The following is a 9459-nucleotide window of genomic DNA, read 5'->3' as shown; positions in this document are numbered from 1 at the left end:
TCCTTCCTTCCTTCCTTCCTTCCTTCCTTCCTTCCTTCCTTCCTCTGCTGGGCCTTCCAGTGACTGCCCAGTATCAGTATTGTATACATACTTCCACTCTGTTCTGTCTATAAAATTACCATCAAGATGTAAAAAGTGAAGGTGTGCATAGATAAGAACTAGAAGGCCCTTAGGACATGCACACACACTAAAACATGGGTCAAAGAAAGCATCACTGTGACCAGAAAAGGGTTATGGATAAAGTTTATCGTATAGTTGTTACGGCAACATAAAAATGAAGTATAAAAAAGTCAATGAATCCCTTTATTGAAATCACCAACTCACACAGACTTAAATTCAAATCTGATTAAAAATACTTCATTATGTATTCATTAACAGAATTCAGATATCTAATAGCTATCAAGTTATTAGCCACGGTAGCAGTCTCTTGAATATATGGGTCTCTGTCATTACATTTGTTTGCTATATTGGCAGACATTTCTTTTCATTGAATAGTTTAGACAATAAAGTAATGCATATTCCCTGTAAAATTTTCTGGAGGTTTAGAAAACATGTCAGCAAAAAGTAAAAAAAAAAAATCACTCTCAATCTTACCAAGAGATGGCCACACTCATGTCTGTTGGAACAATACTTCGTACCTTCAAATTACTTCTACTTTTGCTTTTTATTTTGCTAACATGAAGTCAACAATTGTGGCTTTTGTAAAATATTTCAACATTAAACGACTTAAACTCATCGAATTGATCTTTTTCCCTCAGTTTTTTTAATGTAGGGGTTCATTAGGAAGGTCAGGGCCACCTGGAATTACATAGCCAAAGCTGTTCTCAAACTTGTGATCCTCCTGCCTCCACCTTTTGAATATAAATGTATGACACTATCCATGCCAGGCTAGGATTTTTTCCTCACAAAACATTTATTTATTCCAAGGATACTGAGAGCAAAAACATGTTTTGTGGTGGGTTCCCTAGTAATGGGAACAGGGATTGTCTCTGACATGAACTCACCTCCCCCTGAGTGGGGAGCAGCCTTGCCAGTTCACAGAGGAGGACAATGCAGCCAGTCCTGATGAGACCTGATAAGCTAGGGTCAGATGGAAGGGGAGGAGGACCTCCCCTATCAGTGGACTTGGAGAGGGGCATGGGAGGAGATGAGGGAGGGAGGATGGGATTGGAAAGGAATGAAGGAGGGGGCTACTGCTGAGATACAAAATGAATAAACTGTAATTAATATAAAAGTGTTTTGTGTACTTTTGACCTATGTCAAAACTATTTGACACTGTCTCTTTTAATAGTTCTTTAACCATCATTATTTATTAATTTATTCTTTTTTATTACTTTATTTTTTTTTACAATTTATTCATTTTATATCTCAATTGTAGCCCCTTCCATCAACTCCTCCTGATCCCACCTTCTCTCCCTCTTTCCCCCTACTCCCTTCCCCTTAGTCAACAAAGGGGGAATTTTCCTCCCCTGCCATCTGCCCATAGCTTATCAAGTCTCATCAGTTCTGCCTGGATCCTCTTCCTCTATGGCTTGGTAAGGCCTCATCATCAGGGGAAAGTGATCAAAGAGCAGACAATGAAGCTCAAGACAGAGGCAGTCCCTGCTCCCCTTACTTATAGCAGCTTTATTTGTAATAGCCAGAATCTGGAAACAACCTAGATGTCTCTGAATAGAGGAATGGATACAGAAGTTGTGGCACATTTACACAATGGAATACTACTCAGCTATTAAAAACAATCATAAAATTTGCAGGCAAATGGACAGAACTAGAAAAGATCATTCTGAGTGAGGTAACCTGGAAACAGAAAGACACACGTGGTATATACTCACTTATAACTAAAATCTACAGACCTAAAGGAGCTAAACAACAAGGAGGACCCTAGGGAAGATGCTTAAATCTCATTCAGAATGGCAAACAGGACAGAAACCAGAAATGGTGGAAGAGCGGAAACAGGATGAGAACCTGCTATAGAGGTTCCTCTGAAAGGCCCCACCCAATAGAGGATCCAAGCAGATGCTGAGACTCACAGGAGAGGATTTTAAAATTGTCTATATAGTCTACTTGCAACTGTACATTATGTATGAGCAAGTGGTACTTTAATAGGTAAGCGTTAAAGGTTTCCTGAAGACACACAAATACACACACACACACTTTTGCAATCTTCACTTTCATAGATCATTTTGTTTAATTTTATTTTTTTTTCTTATCCCTTTTCTCTGTCTTTTCTATAACCGTCCAGTGTTAGTCTGGTATATATATTTTCATGCTTTTCTCTTACTTCATGCAATCTCATGCAGATGCCTAGATAGATACTATGTTTTGAAAACATGAAATCCCTGGTACGTACATCAATATCTTTTCAATATGCATACAATATCCAATAATATATGTTGGAAAGCATGGACCTCCATTCATATTTAATTTTTTCCTTTAATAGAGTAGTTATATAAAAGAAAAAGAGAAAATAAGAAAAGGAGAAACCATGTCCTAAGAATATATACCAGAAATGCAACTCCATTACTTTTCCTTAATGCTTCTAAACTGTTGGAACAAGTATTTGCTTCTTATCCTTTGACTAAGATCAAATGTAAACACTAAAGCAAGTAGATACTATTTTTATAGCTGTGTCCATATGATGAAGTGAGATTTGTACTACAGAAATAATTGCCCCAAGGTCACAGTGCTGATAATGGCTGGACTTTGACACAGAAACTGTGGTGATGCATTTTTGACTTAACAATATAACTTTTAAGGGAGCTGGGGTAACAGCTCAGTCAAAACTGTGCTAGCCATGCAAATACAAAGACCTGAATTTCACACCTAAAACACATTCCCTTCCTCCTCGCTCCTTAAAAGGCTGAATGTGGTAGTGTATGCTTTTAATTTCAGCTCTTTTTTTTTTTTTTGTTATTTTTTTCTTTTTAGTTACATTTTGTTAACTTTGTGTCCCAGCTGTATCCCGCTCCCTCATTCCCTCCCCAACCCCAGGGTAGCTCAGTAACCAAGTAGTTTTCCAAAGTAAGGGGAACACGGACTATTTCTAACAGGATCTCAAGGGCAGGCTGTTTGACCCCCGCCCCCCCCCCCCAGGGGAGGAGCAGTCTGTTAGGCCACAGAGGACTTTGCAGCCAGCCCTGAAGATACATGATAAAACAGGGTCAGATGAAAGGGGAGGAGGTCCTCCCCTATCAGTGGACTTGGAAAGGGGCAGGGAGGAGACCAGGGAGGGAGCAGCTCTTGACAGGTGGAGACAGGAAGATCTGTGAGCTTGTGGCACAGCCTTCCCTCTTAGATGAGTTCCCAGGCCAATGAGGGACCCTGTCTCAATATTTTAAAAATCAGTGAGGTATCCCAGACCCAGAAAGACACACATGGTTTGTACTCACTTATAAGCAGATTTTAGCCATATAGTACAGGATAAGCATACTACAATTTACAGACCCAAAGAAGATAAGTAACAAGGAGGATGCAAGAGAGGATGCTTAACTATTACTCAGAAGGGGAAATAGAATAGACAACAGAAGTTTTTGAAGAGAGGAAACAAGACAGGGGAGGGCACACAAAGAGAAAAGAGGATGATGATCAGACCTAGGGAGGGGGATTTGAGGAAGGACAAAGCTTGCAGAGAGAAGACAAACAGTGGGCGGGGCCACCTCTGTGATGAGCTGAAGACTATGGCAGGGTAGGCTTCTTCGAGGATATGGAGGTGACTCTAGCTGAGACTCCCAATAGCAGGGGTCATGGACACTGAAGAGGACACCCTCTAACTAGACATGACTCCTAGTGGAGGGAGAGGAACATCATCCACTCCCCCCAAACTTCAATCCAAAATTTACCCTGCTCACAAGATGTACAGGGTTAAAGATGGAGCAGAGATTGAGGGAATGCCCAACCAATGACTGGCCCAATTTGAGTCCCACCTCATGGGAGAGAGCCAACCCCTGGCACTATCAATGATACTCTGCTACACTAGGAGCCTAGCATAGCTGTCCTCTGAGAGGCTATACCCAGCAGCGGATCAAAACAGAAGCTGAGACTCATAGCTAAACACTGGGCAAAGTGTAGGAAGTCTTGTGGGAAAGTAGGAACAAGGAAAGAAGGACCTGGAGGTGCCAGAAGCTTCACAACAAGATCAACAGAGGCAACTAACCAGGGCCCAAAGGGTCTTGAGGGGCCTGAAGCACCAACCAAGGACCACGCATGATCTAGACATAGGGCCCCTACACAGATGTAGGCGATGGGCAGCCTGGGCTTCATGTGGTCTCCCTAGTAAGGAGAGCAGGGACTCTATTGCCTGCTTTTTGGTCACTTCACCCTGGCGGGGCTGCCTTGCCAGGCCACAGGAGAAGATGTGTTCAGCCCTGATGGTACTTGATGAGTTGGAGTGGGTTTGTCGGGTGTATGAGGGAGCTCCCCTTTTTCTGAGGAGTAGGGGAGGGGGAAAGCAGGAGGGAGAAGAGGAGGAAGGAAGCTACATTGGAATGTAAAGAGAATAAATAAATTAATTAAAAAATCAAACAAACAAACATGGATGATGCTTGAGGAATAATACCTGATGCTGTCCTCTGGCCTGCACATGAACCTAAACACAAACACACACCTGTACAAGCATGAACATGCAAACAAACACACATACACACATGCACAACAGTAGTAATGAATAGTAATAGTGAGCTTCCTAGTGAAAGACTGTCTTCTCTGTTAGAGTAGTGGGCCTATCACCCTAGGAAATATTTATGCAGGTGTTGTTTGATAATGACTGGATACGCATCCGAGAGCTATAGGCAGCATTTCAGTAATGGGGGGTGACGGTGGATGTCCAGTCCTTCAGGCCTCTTCTAGAGGATTTGATACTTTGTCAAACTGTAGCAATGTATGCTCGCTGTATTTATTAAAAAATGATGCACTGTAAGCAAAGAGCAGGCCACAGAATATTACTCAACTATTTTACACTTATGGTTCGCCTAATATCACAAATGACCATTATAGACAGTTTAAAAGTAGAGAATGAAAACCACACCCCGCCAATCAAAATGTATATTGTACAAGTTATTTTAGTTTTAAAGGACTATTTGGGGCATATAGAACTAAATTCTGGTGTCTATTGTGCTAAGCACAATTGTTTGGCTTATTAAAGAAGACTTTTTTAAAAAGATTGGTTGAAACAGGCTAGCCTAGCAACAACCGTAATTCAAATTCTTACACAAATTTTCTATTATTAAATGATTCCTTTCGTTTAACCCATCCAAACTATGTGACTAAATCATTCAGTGAAGTGTTACATAAAATAACAATAAAAATAAACCTCTGGATTTAGATAAAATAGTGTGCTTGTCTGCTAATGTATTCTACCACCCGCCTTCCCCAGTTGGTTCTATTAAAAATAGTACTGTAAAAAGAAAGAAAAAGCAAAAAATAAAGCATGCTAGTGCCAAGCATTTCACAGAGAGGCTTTTACATACAGTTTAAAGGTTCACGGGAAGGTTAACACTCCTGGAGGCAAGGAAGATGAGCCACACCCAGATCACTATTTGGGCTCTGGAGCATGACCAGGGTGTGTGCTCACTTCCCAGGCAGAGGACACAGGGCTCTGGTTCACTCACATCTGGCCGCCTGGCCTGGCCGTAAGGAGGGCTTTCTGGCTAGCTAAACCCTTCCCTGCAGGTGATGGCTGCATTTCACTAAGAGTAAGAGAGGTTGTGGGGTTATCTTTGCTGTTAGAACTACATATTTTCCAGTCAATGACCTAAAATTCCAATATAAAGTGAACTCTGTGATTAAATTCTTTACACCCTCATTTGAGTAGTTTTCACTTGTAACTAAAATTTAGATGATAAAGCTTAGGAGAGAAAATGCTAGTTTGTTTCTTTTCAGATACAATATAACTTTCAGGATATGAAAATGCATGCTTAAAATATATTTAAAAGTTATTTTTATTTTATGTATATATTTGTCTGCATTTTACGTATGCACCATGCATATGCTTAGTGCCTGGGTACTAGAAGACGATGCCAGATCCCTAGAACTGGAGTTACAAATGGTTGTGAGCTGTTATGTGGTGCTGGGAACTGACTCTAGGTTGTCTGCAAATTAGCCAGTGCTCCCAACCACTGAGCAATCTTGCCCCTAGAAATAGATTTATGGGCCAGCAAGACGGCTTAGTGGGTAAAGATATTTTTTACAAATCTGGCTGACTTGAATTTGGTCCCTAGGAATCACAGGTGGAAGAGAAGAAATGGAATATGATTCCTCCAAGTTGTTCTCTGGGCTGCACACACACAGATGCACACACACAAAGACACACACATTCAGGCACACACACAGAAACACACACAGACCACATAAAAGGTCACACAGATAACATACACATATGTACAGAGTTACACACAAACCACCCATATACTAACATGCTAAACACACAGACACATACACAGTCACACACACGGATGTGACATACATATATACATATTCACACACATATGCATCCACACACCCACACACATGCTCACATGCATACACAGACATATGCACACACACGCATGCAGAAAAATACACAGAAACACACACACATGCATGCACACATGTTCACAAATACATACCCACATGCTCATACACACACACCGATACACACATGCGCACACATGTGCACACACAATCACACACTAAATAAACAAACAAAAATTTTAATAAAAGGCTATTTTTCAGCCCTGTAATTCAATCTACTACCATCTATCTATCTGCAGCCTTTAGTCTTAGTTGAAATTATTGAGAGGTGGAGGACACTTACAGCTCCACCTCTCTAGTGTGATGTCTAGCGCTTGGTTATTTGCATTTGCTGTTGTGTAACAACAGGAGCAGCCTGAGGAGACAGTCGTTAGTGCCATATCAGTGGATCTCAGTCTCATCAAGAAGATTACCAAGTGATTCTTGGGAAGCGTGAAAAATTGGAGAAGAAAAGAGCTTCCTTGTGATATAATGACAAAGGAAGATTTCACATAAAAATCATTTATACTCCAGCCACAATCTTCCTGATCAGAAAGATAAGCCAGATTTTTTCAAATGTCTTTCTGTTTCATGGGCTCTAATGAGAAAGGGAAGTCATGCATGCTTAGTACACCTAAAAAAGATAATCAAGAGAGCGGACATGGGGTAAGATTATCAATCCTCGTTTAGAAAGACAGATGGGATGTGTATTGAACGTATGACAGGAGTCTACTGAGGGCATCTGAAAGACTCTAACTAGCAGTGTTTTCAAAGCAGATACAAAGACTCATGACCAAACCTTCGGCAGAGTACAGGGAATCATATGAAAGAAGGGGAGTTAGTATGATGGGGAAAGGATAGGAGCTCCACAAAGACCAAATATATCTGGGCACAGGGGTCTTTTCTGAGACTGACATTCAACCAAGGACCATGTATGGATACAACCTAGAACCTCTGCTCGGATGTAGCCTGTGATAGCTCCGTAACCAATTGGTTTCCCATAGTGAGGGGAACAAGGACTATTTCTGACAGGAACTCAATGACTGGTTCTTTGGCCTCCCCACCCCCCAAGGGAGGAGCAGTCCTGTTAGGCCACAGAGGAGGACTTTGCAGCCAGTCCTGAAGATACCTGATAAAACAGGGTCAGATGAATGGGGAGGAGGCCCCCCCATCAGTGGACTTGGAAAGGGGCATGGTGGAGATGAGGGAGGGAGGGTGGGAATGGGAGGGAATGAGGGAGCAGGATACATCTGGGATACAGAGTTAATAAAATGTAACTGATAAGAAAAAAATAAAATTAAAAAAAAAGAAAAAAAAAGGAGGCTGAGAATGTCCACTTCATTGATTGCCTGCTACAGTCGAGGCTATAGCAATACAGTATATAATCTTGCAACAGTCTCATGAGATAGTTGTTAAAAATCTGAACTAATAGGTAGAGAAGTTGATATCAAAGAGGCCACGATACAAGTGAGTTGAAAAGTTGGAATTTGAAGCCAGGACCCTGTAATTTCAAAACCGAAGCTCTGCAAGAATTGTCTGCATGCAATCCTAGAATACACGGACATGCAGAAGGTGCTATCAAACCACAGAGGCGACAGTGCCGAAGACCCGGGCATGGTAAGAGCAAGAGGATCAGCATCATGGCGTTCTTCTGTCAGTGCTCATCTGATGGACATTTGAGTCTGGCTGCAGGTGGGAAATCAGAAATATTTGTGAAGAGTGTGTGTGTGTGTGTGTGTGTGTGTGTGTGTGCACGTGTGTGCATGTGAAATTAGGACCTGAGGGCCGACAGACAATAAGTTCAGTAAATTTCATTAGTTTCTTATTTCTACCTTAGTCTTGGACAGCTGAGCTTGCTGGCTAAGTTTCCAGTGACTACATAAGTAGTGAGGCTCTTTGCCCCTAAGGAAACTGGTTTCACAGAGTAGAACTATTATATCATGATATTGTCTTGTGATTCACAGTATGCTCCCACTTGAGGTGTTTCAAATGTTTAGGATTGGTGATGAGGGGTTCCAAATTTCTTCCTGTTTGGCCCAACACTGTTTGTGAGTAAATACTTGACCTTGGCTGGGGAGGGGCAGGTAAGAAGGCTGAGGCAGAACGTGTGGGAATATGGCCTGTCTGTGCTGCTCCATCATGGCTCTCGTTACTTAGCCGTTGTCCCTAACCCCACCCACTGAAACTGTCCTCATAAACTCTGTTAATGTCAGGCATTGCCCCCTCAGTGGCCTTCCAAGGCTAAATTCTAATATCTGATAACTCATACTCTTTAATACAACTATTCTTCTCACTCCCTCTGAATTTACCTCCTACTAATTTTACTGTGCATCCATCTCCACCATCAAGAGAAAAGAGACTAATAAAACGTCAGAGAAAAAAAACAATTTGAATCAGTATATACTTTTTCTTTTCTTTGTCAAGGTTCTCTGGACATTTTGATTTCCCCAAGGTAACCGGCCTTCTCTGGTGTGGGCTGTCTAGTGGCTTCTTATTCCAGTTGACAGACCATGACGGTTCCAGGGAATAGAGTCAACGTAATGTGAAGACTGTAAGAACAGCTGACATCATAGGATACTTTATGAAAAGGCTTAGAGGTCATTTTTTGTACACTCATCATGTTGAACACAGCCTTTTCATGGTAGGCCAAGATGGGAGCTAAGATTTAACATATGTCTACATGTGCTTGGCGCCATATTCCATTGCCCACGTCTCCACCACAATCCTATACAAGTGTCTTCATTCTAAGTGTGCTAAGACCAAGCAGCCAGCAGAGCATACTAAGGCTCCATGTTGAATTCATGTCTGCTTGAGTCTCATTTCACTATGTGATTTGCAACCACAGCACTCAGTACCCAAAGCATCATTCGTGGAGTGACATCTTCAAGTGGTTGTTGCCACTCCTGTGGCCAAGTCTGGGTTTGAGGTGTGTGTGTGTGTGTGTGTGTGTGTGTGTGTGTGTGTGTGTGTGTG

The 9459-nt window shown here is 41.7% G+C and overlaps 1 protein-coding gene across 4 annotated transcripts in view; it reads right to left on the bottom strand.

Annotated features, from left to right (window-relative positions):
* Positions 1 to 9459, bottom strand: part of Anks1b (ankyrin repeat and sterile alpha motif domain containing 1B) — a 1067094-nt gene that overhangs the window by 435295 nt on the left and 622340 nt on the right. The window lies entirely within an intron of this gene.

The sequence above is a fragment of the Psammomys obesus genome, unplaced genomic scaffold (genome assembly GCF_907164565.1).
Source record: "Psammomys obesus unplaced genomic scaffold, mPsaObe1.curated_primary_1811, whole genome shotgun sequence".
Classification (NCBI taxonomy): domain Eukaryota; kingdom Metazoa; phylum Chordata; class Mammalia; order Rodentia; family Muridae; genus Psammomys; species Psammomys obesus.
Note: the sequence above shows the minus strand (reverse complement) of the source record. Positions and strands in the feature narration are given on the sequence as shown.